This window comes from Macaca nemestrina, chromosome 20, assembly GCF_043159975.1.
Source record: "Macaca nemestrina isolate mMacNem1 chromosome 20, mMacNem.hap1, whole genome shotgun sequence".
Classification (NCBI taxonomy): domain Eukaryota; kingdom Metazoa; phylum Chordata; class Mammalia; order Primates; family Cercopithecidae; genus Macaca; species Macaca nemestrina.
Genome location: NC_092144.1, coordinates 27,676,974 through 27,690,843, shown reverse-complemented (window position 1 = coordinate 27,690,843; position 13,870 = coordinate 27,676,974).

Genomic DNA, 13,870 nt, shown 5'->3' with positions numbered 1-13,870 from the left:
TCAGAAATCTTCTTTCCAGATTTCATCTGAGGATATTTCCTATTTCCCCATAGCCCTCTATGGGCTTCCAAATATCACTTTGCCAATTCCACAAGAACTGTCTTAGCGAAAGGCTTCTTGAGGGGAAAGCTGTAACTCTGTGAGATGATTTCACACAACACAAAGAAGTTTCTCCGAAAGCTTCTTTCTCTTTGTTATCGGAGGATATTTCCTTTGGCCCTATAGTCTTCAAAGGGATCCGAAATATCTGTTCTCAGATTCCACAGAAATAAGGCTAGCAAAGAGATCCACGAAATACAGATGTAACTCTGTGAGATGAATTAACAGAACTCTCAGCAGTTTCTCAGAAAGCTTCTTTCCAGATTTCATCTGAGGATATTTCCTTTTTCACAATAGCCCTCTATGGGCTTCCAAATATCACTTTGCCAATTCCACGAAAACTGTCTTAGCGAAAGTCTTCTTGAGGGGAAAGCTGTAACTCTGTGAGATGATTTCACAGAACACAAAGAAGTTTCTCAGAAAGCTTCTTTCTCTTTGTTATCGGAGGATATTTCCTTTGGCCCTATAGTCTTCAAAGGGATCCGAAATATCTGTTCTCAGATTCCACAGAAATAAGGCTAGCAAAGAGATCCACGACATACAGATGTAACTCTGTGAGATGAATTAACAGAACACTCAGCCGTTTCTCAGAGAGCTTCTTTCTCTTTGTTATCGGAGATTATTTCCTTTGGCCCTAAAGTCTTCAAAGGGATCCGAAATATCTGTTCTCACATTCCACAGAAATAAGGCTAGCAAAGAGATCCACGAAATACAGATATAACTCTGTGAGATGAACTAACAGAACACTAAGCAGTTTCTCAGAAAGCTTCTTTTCAGATTTCATCTGAGGATATTTCCTTTTTCACCATAGCCCTCTATGGGCTTCCAAATATCACTTTGCCAATTCCACAAGAACTGTCTTAGAGAAAGGCTTCTTGAGGGGAAAGCTGTAACTCTGTGAGATGATTTCACAGAACACAAAGAAGTTTCTCAGAAAGCTTCTTTCTCTTTGTTATCGGAGGATATTTCCTTTGGCTCTATAGTCTTCAAAGGGATCCGAAATATCTGTTCTCAGATTCCACAGAAATAAGTCTAGCAAAGAGATCCACGAAATACAGATGTAACTCTGTGAGATGAATTAACAGAACACTAAGCAGTTTCTCAGAAAGCTTCTTTCCAGATTTCATCTGAGGATATTTCCTTTTTCACCATAGCCCTCTAAGGGCTTCCAAATATCACTTTGCCAATTCCACAAGAACTGTCTTAGCAAAAGGCTTCTTGAGGGGAAAGCTGTAACTCTGTGAGATGATTTCACAGAACACAAAGAAGTTTCTCAGAAAGCTTCTCTCTCTTTGTTATCGGAGGAGATTTCCTTTGGCCCTATAGTCTTCAAAGGGATCCGAAATATCTGTTCTCAGATTCCAAAGAAATAAGGCTAGCAAAGAGATCAACGATATACAGATTTAACTCTGTGAGATGAATTAACAGAACACTCAGCAGTTTCTCAGAAAGCTTCCTTCCAGATTTCATCTGAGGATATTTCCTTTTTCAACATAGCCCTATATGGGCTTCCAAATATCACTTTGCCAATCCCACGAAAACTGTCTTAGCGAAAGGCTTCTTGAGGGGAAAGCTGTAACTCTGTGAGATGATTTCACAGAACACAAAGAAGTTTCTCAGAAAGCTTCTTTCTCTTTGTTATCGGAGGATATTTCCTTTGGCCCTATAGTCTTCAATGGGATCCGAAATATCTGTTCTCAGATTCCACAGAAATAAGGCTAGCAAAGAGATCCACGAAATACAGATGTAACTCTGTGAGATGAATTAACAGAACACTCAGCAGTTTCTCAGAAAGCTTCCTTCCAGATTTCATCTGAGGATATTTCCTTTTTCACCATAGCCCTCTGTGGGCTTCCAAATATCGCTTTGCCAATTCCACAAGAACTGTCTGAGCGAAAGGCTACTTGAGGGGAAAGCTGTAACTCTGTGAGATGATTTCACAGAACACAAAGAAGTTTCTCAGAAAGCTTCTTTCTCTTTTTTATCGGAGATTATTTCCTTTGGCCCTATAGTCTTCAATGGGATCCGAAATATCTGTTCTCAGATTCCAAAGAAATAAGGCTAGCAAAGAGATCAACGACATACAGATTTAACTCTGTGAGATGAATTAACAGAACACTCAGCAGTTTCTCAGAAAGCTTCCTTCCAGATTTCATCTGAGGATATTTCCTTTTTCACCATAGCCCTATATGGGCTTCCAAATATCACTTTGCCAATCCCACGAAAACTGTCTTAGCGAAAGGCTTCTTGAGGGGAAAGCTGTAACTCTGTGAGATGATTTCACAGAACACAAAGAAGTTTCTCAGAAAGCTTCTTTCTCTTTGTTATCGGAGGATATTTCCTTTGGCCCTATAGTCTTCAATGGGATCCGAAATATCTGTTCTCAGATTCCACAGAAATAAGGCTAGCAAAGAGATCCACGAAATACAGATGTAACTCTGTGAGATGAATTAACAGAACACTCAGCAGTTTCTCAGAAAGCTTCCTTCCAGATTTCATCTGAGGATATTTCCTTTTTCACCATAGCCCTCTGTGGGCTTCCAAATATCGCTTTGCCAATTCCACAAGAACTGTCTGAGCGAAAGGCTTCTTGAGGGGAAAGCTGTAACTCTGTGAGATGATTTCACAGAACACAAAGAAGTTTCTCAGAAAGCTTCTTTCTCCTTGTTATCGGAGGATATTTCCTTTGGCCCTATAGTCTTCAAAGGGATCCGAAATATCTGTTCTCAGATTCCACAGAAATAAGGCTAGCAAAGAGATCCACGAAATACATATGCAACTCTGTGAGATGAATTAACAGAACACTAAGCAGTTTCTCAGAAATCTTCTTTCCAGATTTCATCTGAGGATATTTCCTATTTCCCCATAGCCCTCTATGGGCTTCCAAATATCACTTTGCCAATTCCACAAGAACTGTCTTAGCGAAAGGCTTCTTGAGGGGAAAGCTGTAACTCTGTGAGATGATTTCACACAACACAAAGAAGTTTCTCCGAAAGCTTCTTTCTCTTTGTTATCGGAGGATATTTCCTTTGGCCCTATAGTCTTCAAAGGGATCCGAAATATCTGTTCTCAGATTCCACAGAAATAAGGCTAGCAAAGAGATCCACGAAATACAGATGTAACTCTGTGAGATGAATTAACAGAACTCTCAGCAGTTTCTCAGAAAGCTTCTTTCCAGATTTCATCTGAGGATATTTCCTTTTTCACAATAGCCCTCTATGGGCTTCCAAATATCACTTTGCCAATTCCACGAAAACTGTCTTAGCGAAAGTCTTCTTGAGGGGAAAGCTGTAACTCTGTGAGATGATTTCACAGAACACAAAGAAGTTTCTCAGAAAGCTTCTTTCTCTTTGTTATCGGAGGATATTTCCTTTGGCCCTATAGTCTTCAAAGGGATCCGAAATATCTGTTCTCAGATTCCACAGAAATAAGGCTAGCAAAGAGATCCACGACATACAGATGTAACTCTGTGAGATGAATTAACAGAACACTCAGCCGTTTCTCAGAGAGCTTCTTTCTCTTTGTTATCGGAGATTATTTCCTTTGGCCCTAAAGTATTCAAAGGGATCCGAAATATCTGTTCTCACATTCCACAGAAATAAGGCTAGCAAAGAGATCCACGAAATACAGATATAACTCTGTGAGATGAACTAACAGAACACTAAGCAGTTTCTCAGAAAGCTTCTTTTCAGATTTCATCTAAGGATATTTCCTTTTTCACCATAGCCCTCTATGGGCTTCCAAATATCACTTTGCCAATTCCACAAGAACTGTCTTAGAGAAAGGCTTCTTGAGGGGAAAGCTGTAACTCTGTGAGATGATTTCACAGAACACAAAGAAGTTTCTCAGAAAGCTTCTTTCTCTTTGTTATCGGAGGATATTTCCTTTGGCTCTATAGTCTTCAAAGGGATCCGAAATATCTGTTCTCAGATTCCACAGAAATAAGTCTAGCAAAGAGATCCACGAAATACAGATGTAACTCTGTGAGATGAATTAACAGAACACTAAGCAGTTTCTCAGAAAGCTTCTTTCCAGATTTCATCTGAGGATATTTCCTTTTTCACCATAGCCCTCTAAGGGCTTCCAAATATCACTTTGCCAATTCCACAAGAACTGTCTTAGCAAAAGGCTTCTTGAGGGGAAAGCTGTAACTCTGTGAGATGATTTCACAGAACACAAAGAAGTTTCTCAGAAAGCTTCTCTCTCTTTGTTATCGGAGGAGATTTCCTTTGGCCCTATAGTCTTCAAAGGGATCCGAAATATCTGTTCTCAGATTCCAAAGAAATAAGGCTAGCAAAGAGATCAACGATATACAGATTTAACTCTGTGAGATGAATTAACAGAACACTCAGCAGTTTCTCAGAAAGCTTCCTTCCAGATTTCATCTGAGGATATTTCCTTTTTCAACATAGCCCTATATGGGCTTCCAAATATCACTTTGCCAATCCCACGAAAACTGTCTTAGCGAAAGGCTTCTTGAGGGGAAAGCTGTAACTCTGTGAGATGATTTCACAGAACACAAAGAAGTTTCTCAGAAAGCTTCTTTCTCTTTGTTATCGGAGGATATTTCCTTTGGCCCTATAGTCTTCAATGGGATCCGAAATATCTGTTCTCAGATTCCACAGAAATAAGGCTAGCAAAGAGATCCACGAAATACAGATGTAACTCTGTGAGATGAATTAACAGAACACTCAGCAGTTTCTCAGAAAGCTTCCTTCCAGATTTCATCTGAGGATATTTCCTTTTTCACCATAGCCCTCTGTGGGCTTCCAAATATCGCTTTGCCAATTCCACAAGAACTGTCTGAGCGAAAGGCTACTTGAGGGGAAAGCTGTAACTCTGTGAGATGATTTCACAGAACACAAAGAAGTTTCTCAGAAAGCTTCTTTCTCTTTTTTATCGGAGATTATTTCCTTTGGCCCTATAGTCTTCAATGGGATCCGAAATATCTGTTCTCAGTTTCCACAGAAATAAGGCTAGCAAAGAGATCCACGAAATACAGATGTAACTCTGTGAGATGAATTAACAGAACACTAAGCAGTTTCTCAGAAAGCTTCTTTCCAGATTTCATCTGAGGATATTTCCTTTTTCACCATAGCCCTCTATGGGCTTCCAAATATCACTTTGCCAATTCCACAAGAACTGTCTCAGCGAAAGGCTTCTTGAGGGGAAAGCTGTAACTCAGTGAGATGATTTCACAGAACACAAAGAAGTTTCTCAGAAAGCTTCTTTCTCTTTGTTATCGGAGGATATTTCCTTTGGCCCTATAGTCTTCAAAGGGATCCGAAATATCTGATCTCAGATTCCACAGAAATAAGCCTAGCAAAGAGATCCACGAAATACAGATGTAACTCTGTGAGATGAATTAACAGAACACTAAGCAGTTTCACAGAAAGCTTCTTTCCAGATTTCATCTGAGGATATTTCCTTTTTCAGCATAGCCCTCTAAGGGCTTCCAAATATCACTTTGCCAATTCCACAAGAACTGTCTTAGCGAAAGGCTTCTTGAGGGGAAAGCTGTAACTCTGTGAGATGATTTCACAGAACACAAAGAAGTTTCTCAGAAAGCTTCTTTCTCTTTGTTATCGGAGGATATTTCCTTTGGCCCTATAGTCTTCAAAGGGATCCGAAATATCTGTTCTCAGATTCCACAGAAATAAGGCTAGCAAAGAGATCCACGACATACAGATGTAACTCTGTGAGATGAATTAACAGAACACTCAGCAGTTTATCAAAAAGCTTCCTTCCAGATTTCATCTGAGGATATTTCCTTTTTCACCATAGCCCTCTATGGGCTTCCAAATATCACTTTGCCAATTCCACAAGAACTGTCTTAGCGAAAGGCTTCTTGAGGGGAAAGCTGTAACTCTGTGAGATGATTTCACAGAACACAAAGAAGTTTCTCAGAAAGCTTCTTTCTCTTTGTTATCGGAGGTTATTTCCTTTGGCCCTATAGTCTTCAATGGGATCCGAAATATCTGTTCTCAGATTCCACAGAAATAAGTCTAGCAAAGAGATCCACGAAATACAGATGTAACTCTGTGAGATGAATTCACAGAACACTCAGCAGTTTCTCAGAAAGCTTCTTTCCAGATTTCATGTGAGGATATTTCCTTTTTCACCGTAGCCCTCTATGGGCTTCCAAATATCACTTTGCCAATTCCACGAAAACTGTCTTAGCGAAAGGCTTCTTGAGGGGAAAGCTGTAACTCAGTGAGATGATTTCACAAAACACAAAGAAGTTTCTCAGAAAGCTTCTTTCTCTTTGTTATCGGAGGATATTTCCTTTGGCCCTATAGTCTTCAAAGGGATCCGAAATATCTGTTCTCAGATTCCACAGAAATAAGCCTAGCAAAGAGATCCACGAAATACAGATGTAACTCTGTGAGATGAATTAACAGAACACTCAGCAGTTTCACAGAAAGCTTCTTTCCAGATTTCATCTGAGGATATTTCCTATTTCACCATAGCCCTCTATGGGCTTCCAAATATCACTTTGCCAATTCCACAAGAACTGTCTTAGCGAAAGGCTTCTTGAGGGGAAAGCTGTAACTCTGTGAGATGATTTCACACAACACAAAGAAGTTTCTCCGAAAGCTTCTTTCTCTTTGTTATCGGAGGATATTTCCTTTGGCCCTATAGTCTTCAAAGGGATCCGAAATATCTGTTCTCAGATTCCACAGAAATAAGGCTAGCAAAGAGATCCACGAAATACAGATGTAACTCTGTGAGATGAATTAACAGAACTCTGAGCAGTTTCTCAGACAGCTTCTTTCCAGATTTCATCTGAGGATATTTCCTTTTTCACAATAGCCCTCTATGGGCTTCCAAATATCACTTTGCCAATTCCACGAAAACTGTCTTAGCGAAAGTCTTCTTGAGGGGAAAGCTGTAACTCTGTGAGATGATTTCACAGAACACAAAGAAGTTTCTCAGAAAGCTTCTTTCTCTTTGTTATCGGAGGATATTTCCTTTGGCCCTATAGTCTTCAATGGGATCCGAAATATCTGTTCTCAGATTCCACAGAAATAAGGCTAGCAAAGAGATCCACGACATACAGATGTAACTCTGTGAGATGAATTAACAGAACACTCAGCCGTTTCTCAGAGAGCTTCTTTCTCTTTGTTATCGGAGATTATTTCCTTTGGCCCTAAAGTCTTCAAAGGGATCCGAAATATCTGTTCTCACATTCCACAGAAATAAGGCTAGCAAAGAGATCCACGACATACAGATTTAACTCTGTGAGATGAATTAACAGAACACTAAGCAGTTTCTCAGAAAGCTTCTTTCCAGATTTCATCTGAGGATATTTCCTTTTTCAGCATAGCCCTCTAAGGGCTTCCAAATATCACTTTGCCAATTCCACAAGAACTGTCTTAGCGAAAGGCTTCTTGAGGGGAAAGCTGTAACTCTGTGAGATGATTTCACAGAACACAAAGAAGTTTCTCAGAAAGCTTCTTTCTCTTTGTTATCGGAGGATATTTCCTTTGGCCCTATAGTCTTCAAAGGGATCCGAAATATCTGTTCTCAGATTCCACAGAAATAAGGCTAGCAAAGAGATCCACGACATACAGATGTAACTCTGTGAGATGAATTAACAGAACACTAAGCAGTTTCTCAGAAAGCTTCCTTCCAGATTTCATCTGAGGATATTTCCTTTTTCACCATAGCCCTCTATGGGCTTCCAAATATCACTTTGCCAATTCCACAAGAACTGTCTTAGCGAAAGGCTTCTTGAGGGGAAAGCTGTAACTCTGTGAGATGATTTCACAGAACACAAAGAAGTTTCTCAGAAAGCTTCTTTCTCTTTGTTATCGGAGGTTATTTCCTTTGGCCCTATAGTCTTCAATGGGATCCGAAATATCTGTTCTCGGATTCCACAGATATAAGTCTAGCAAAGAGATCCACGAAATACAGATGTAACTCTGTGAGATGAATTAACAGAACACTAAGCAGTTTCTCAGAAAGCTTCTTTCCAGATTTCATCTGAGGATATTTCCTTTTTCACCATAGCCCTCTAAGGGCTTCCAAATATCACTTTGCCAATTCCACAAGAACTGTCTTAGCAAAAGGCTTCTTGAGGGGAAAGCTGTAACTCTGTGAGATGATTTCACAGAACACAAAGAAGTTTCTCAGAAAGCTTCTCTCTCTTTGTTATCGGAGGAGATTTCCTTTGGCCCTATAGTCTTCAAAGGGATCCGAAATATCTGTTCTCAGATTCCAAAGAAATAAGGCTAGCAAAGAGATCAACGATATACAGATTTAACTCTGTGAGATGAATTAACAGAACACTCAGCAGTTTCTCAGAAAGCTTCCTTCCAGATTTCATCTGAGGATATTTCCTTTTTCAACATAGCCCTATATGGGCTTCCAAATATCACTTTGCCAATCCCACGAAAACTGTCTTAGCGAAAGGCTTCTTGAGGGGAAAGCTGTAACTCTGTGAGATGATTTCACAGAACACAAAGAAGTTTCTCAGAAAGCTTCTTTCTCTTTGTTATCGGAGGATATTTCCTTTGGCCCTATAGTCTTCAATGGGATCCGAAATATCTGTTCTCAGATTCCACAGAAATAAGGCTAGCAAAGAGATCCACGAAATACAGATGTAACTCTGTGAGATGAATTAACAGAACACTCAGCAGTTTCTCAGAAAGCTTCCTTCCAGATTTCATCTGAGGATATTTCCTTTTTCACCATAGCCCTCTGTGGGCTTCCAAATATCGCTTTGCCAATTCCACAAGAACTGTCTGAGCGAAAGGCTACTTGAGGGGAAAGCTGTAACTCTGTGAGATGATTTCACAGAACACAAAGAAGTTTCTCAGAAAGCTTCTTTCTCTTTTTTATCGGAGATTATTTCCTTTGGCCCTATAGTCTTCAATGGGATCCGAAATATCTGTTCTCAGTTTCCACAGAAATAAGGCTAGCAAAGAGATCCACGAAATACAGATGTAACTCTGTGAGATGAATTAACAGAACACTAAGCAGTTTCTCAGAAAGCTTCTTTCCAGATTTCATCTGAGGATATTTCCTTTTTCACCATAGCCCTCTATGGGCTTCCAAATATCACTTTGCCAATTCCACAAGAACTGTCTCAGCGAAAGGCTTCTTGAGGGGAAAGCTGTAACTCAGTGAGATGATTTCACAGAACACAAAGAAGTTTCTCAGAAAGCTTCTTTCTCTTTGTTATCGGAGGATATTTCCTTTGGCCCTATAGTCTTCAAAGGGATCCGAAATATCTGATCTCAGATTCCACAGAAATAAGCCTAGCAAAGAGATCCACGAAATACAGATGTAACTCTGTGAGATGAATTAACAGAACACTAAGCAGTTTCACAGAAAGCTTCTTTCCAGATTTCATCTGAGGATATTTCCTTTTTCAGCATAGCCCTCTAAGGGCTTCCAAATATCACTTTGCCAATTCCACAAGAACTGTCTTAGCGAAAGGCTTCTTGAGGGGAAAGCTGTAACTCTGTGAGATGATTTCACAGAACACAAAGAAGTTTCTCAGAAAGCTTCTTTCTCTTTGTTATCGGAGGATATTTCCTTTGGCCCTATAGTCTTCAAAGGGATCCGAAATATCTGTTCTCAGATTCCACAGAAATAAGGCTAGCAAAGAGATCCACGACATACAGATGTAACTCTGTGAGATGAATTAACAGAACACTCAGCAGTTTATCAAAAAGCTTCCTTCCAGATTTCATCTGAGGATATTTCCTTTTTCACCATAGCCCTCTATGGGCTTCCAAATATCACTTTGCCAATTCCACAAGAACTGTCTTAGCGAAAGGCTTCTTGAGGGGAAAGCTGTAACTCTGTGAGATGATTTCACAGAACACAAAGAAGTTTCTCAGAAAGCTTCTTTCTCTTTGTTATCGGAGGTTATTTCCTTTGGCCCTATAGTCTTCAATGGGATCCGAAATATCTGTTCTCAGATTCCACAGAAATAAGTCTAGCAAAGAGATCCACGAAATACAGATGTAACTCTGTGAGATGAATTCACAGAACACTCAGCAGTTTCTCAGAAAGCTTCTTTCCAGATTTCATGTGAGGATATTTCCTTTTTCACCGTAGCCCTCTATGGGCTTCCAAATATCACTTTGCCAATTCCACGAAAACTGTCTTAGCGAAAGGCTTCTTGAGGGGAAAGCTGTAACTCAGTGAGATGATTTCACAGAACACAAAGAAGTTTCTCAGAAAGCTTCTTTCTCTTTGTTATCGGAGGATATTTCCTTTGGCCCTATAGTCTTCAAAGGGATCCGAAATATCTGTTCTCAGATTCCACAGAAATAAGCCTAGCAAAGAGATCCACGAAATACAGATGTAACTCTGTGAGATGAATTAACAGAACACTCAGCAGTTTCACAGAAAGCTTCTTTCCAGATTTCATCTGAGGATATTTCCTATTTCACCATAGCCCTCTATGGGCTTCCAAATATCACTTTGCCAATTCCACAAGAACTGTCTTAGCGAAAGGCTTCTTGAGGGGAAAGCTGTAACTCTGTGAGATGATTTCACACAACACAAAGAAGTTTCTCCGAAAGCTTCTTTCTCTTTGTTATCGGAGGATATTTCCTTTGGCCCTATAGTCTTCAAAGGGATCCGAAATATCTGTTCTCAGATTCCACAGAAATAAGGCTAGCAAAGAGATCCACGAAATACAGATGTAACTCTGTGAGATGAATTAACAGAACTCTGAGCAGTTTCTCAGACAGCTTCTTTCCAGATTTCATCTGAGGATATTTCCTTTTTCACAATAGCCCTCTATGGGCTTCCAAATATCACTTTGCCAATTCCACGAAAACTGTCTTAGCGAAAGTCTTCTTGAGGGGAAAGCTGTAACTCTGTGAGATGATTTCACAGAACACAAAGAAGTTTCTCAGAAAGCTTCTTTCTCTTTGTTATCGGAGGATATTTCCTTTGGCCCTATAGTCTTCAATGGGATCCGAAATATCTGTTCTCAGATTCCACAGAAATAAGGCTAGCAAAGAGATCCACGACATACAGATGTAACTCTGTGAGATGAATTAACAGAACACTCAGCCGTTTCTCAGAGAGCTTCTTTCTCTTTGTTATCGGAGATTATTTCCTTTGGCCCTAAAGTCTTCAAAGGGATCCGAAATATCTGTTCTCACATTCCACAGAAATAAGGCTAGCAAAGAGATCCACGACATACAGATTTAACTCTGTGAGATGAATTAACAGAACACTAAGCAGTTTCTCAGAAAGCTTCTTTCCAGATTTCATCTGAGGATATTTCCTTTTTCAGCATAGCCCTCTAAGGGCTTCCAAATATCACTTTGCCAATTCCACAAGAACTGTCTTAGCGAAAGGCTTCTTGAGGGGAAAGCTGTAACTCTGTGAGATGATTTCACAGAACACAAAGAAGTTTCTCAGAAAGCTTCTTTCTCTTTGTTATCGGAGGATATTTCCTTTGGCCCTATAGTCTTCAAAGGGATCCGAAATATCTGTTCTCAGATTCCACAGAAATAAGGCTAGCAAAGAGATCCACGACATACAGATGTAACTCTGTGAGATGAATTAACAGAACACTAAGCAGTTTCTCAGAAAGCTTCCTTCCAGATTTCATCTGAGGATATTTCCTTTTTCACCATAGCCCTCTATGGGCTTCCAAATATCACTTTGCCAATTCCACAAGAACTGTCTTAGCGAAAGGCTTCTTGAGGGGAAAGCTGTAACTCTGTGAGATGATTTCACAGAACACAAAGAAGTTTCTCAGAAAGCTTCTTTCTCTTTGTTATCGGAGGTTATTTCCTTTGGCCCTATAGTCTTCAATGGGATCCGAAATATCTGTTCTCGGATTCCACAGAAATAAGTCTAGCAAAGAGATCCACGAAATACAGATGTAACTCTGTGAGATGAATTCACAGAACACTCAGCAGTTTCTCAGAAAGCTTCTTTCCAGATTTCATGTGAGGATATTTCCTTTTTCACCGTAGCCCTCTATGGGCTTCCAAATATCACTTTGCCAATTCCACGAAAACTGTCTTAGCGAAAGGCTTCTTGAGGGGAAAGCTGTAACTCTGTGAGATGATTTCACAGAACACAAAGAAGTTTCTCAGAAAGCTTCTTTCTCTTTGTTATCGGAGATTATTTCCTTTGGCCCTAAAGTCTTCAAAGGGATCCGAAATATCTGTTCTCAGATTCCACAGAAATAAGGCTAGCAAAGAGATCCACGAAATATAGATATAACTCTGTGAGATGAACTAACAGAACACTAAGCAGTTTCTCAGAAAGCTTCTTTTCAGATTTCATCTGAGGATATTTCCTTTTTCACCATAGCCCTCTATGGGCTTCCAAATATCACTTTGCCAATTCCACAAGAACTGTCTTAGAGAAAGGCTTTTTGAGGGGAAAGCTGTAACTCTGTGAGATGATTTCACAGAACACAAAGAAGTTTCTCAGAAAGCTTCTTTCTCTTTGTAATCGGAGGATATTTCCTTTGGCCCTGTAGTCTTCAAAGGGATCCGAAATATCTGTTCTCAGATTCCACAGAAATAAGTCTAGCAAAGAGATCCACGAAATACAGATGTAACTCTGTGAGATGAATTAACAGAACACTCAGCAGTTTCTCAGAAAGCTTCTTTCCAGATTTCATCTGAGGATATTTCCTTTTTCACCATAGCCCTATATGGGCTTCCAAATATCACTTTGCCAATCCCACGAAAACTGTCTTAGCGAAAGGCTTCTTGAGGGGAAAGCTGTAACTCTGTGAGATGATTTCACAGAACACAAAGAAGTTTCTCAGAAAGCTTCTTTCTCTTTGTTATCGGAGGATATTTCCTTTGGCCCTATAGTCTTCAATGGGATCCGAAATATCTGTTCTCAGATTCCACAGAAATAAGGCTAGCAAAGAGATCCACGAAATACAGATGTAACTCTGTGAGATGAATTAACAGAACACTCAGCAGTATCTCAGAAAGCTTCCTTCCAGATTTCATCTGAGGATATTTCCTTTTTCACCATAGCCCTCTGTGGGCTTCCAAATATCGCTTTGCCAATTCCACAAGAACTGTCTGAGCGAAAGGCTTCTTTAGGGGAAAGCTGTAACTCTGTGAGATGATTTCACAGAACACAAAGAAGTTTCTCAGAAAGCTTCTTTCTCTTTGTTATCGGAGATTATTTCCTTTGGCCCTATAGTCTTCAAAGGGATCCGAAATATCTGTTCTCACATTCCACAGAAATAAGGCTAGCAAAGAGATCCACGAAATACAGATGTAACTCTGTGAGATGAACTAACAGAACACTAAGCAGTTTCTCTGAAAGCTTCTTTCCAGATTTCATCTGAGGATATTTCCTTTTTCACCATAGCCCTCTATGGGCTTCCAAATATCACTTTGCCAATTCCACAAGAACTGTCTTAGCGAAAGGCTTCTTGAGGGGAAAGCTGTAACTCAGTGAGATGATTTCACAGAACACAAAGAAGTTTCTCAGAAAGCTTCTTTCTCTTTGTTATCGGAGGATATTTCCTTTGGCCCTATAGTCTTCAAAGGGATCCGAAATATCTGTTCTCAGATTCCACAGAAATAAGCCTAGCAAAGAGATCCACGAAATACAGATGTAACTCTGTGAAATGAATTAACAGAACACTAAGCAGTTTCTCAGAAAGCTTCTTTCCAGATTTCATCTGAGGATATTTCCTTTTTCACCATAGCCCTCTATGGGCTTCCAAATATCACTTTGCCAATTCCACAAGAACTGTTTTAGCGAAAGGCTTCTTGAGGGGAAAGCTGTAACTCTGTGAGATGATTTC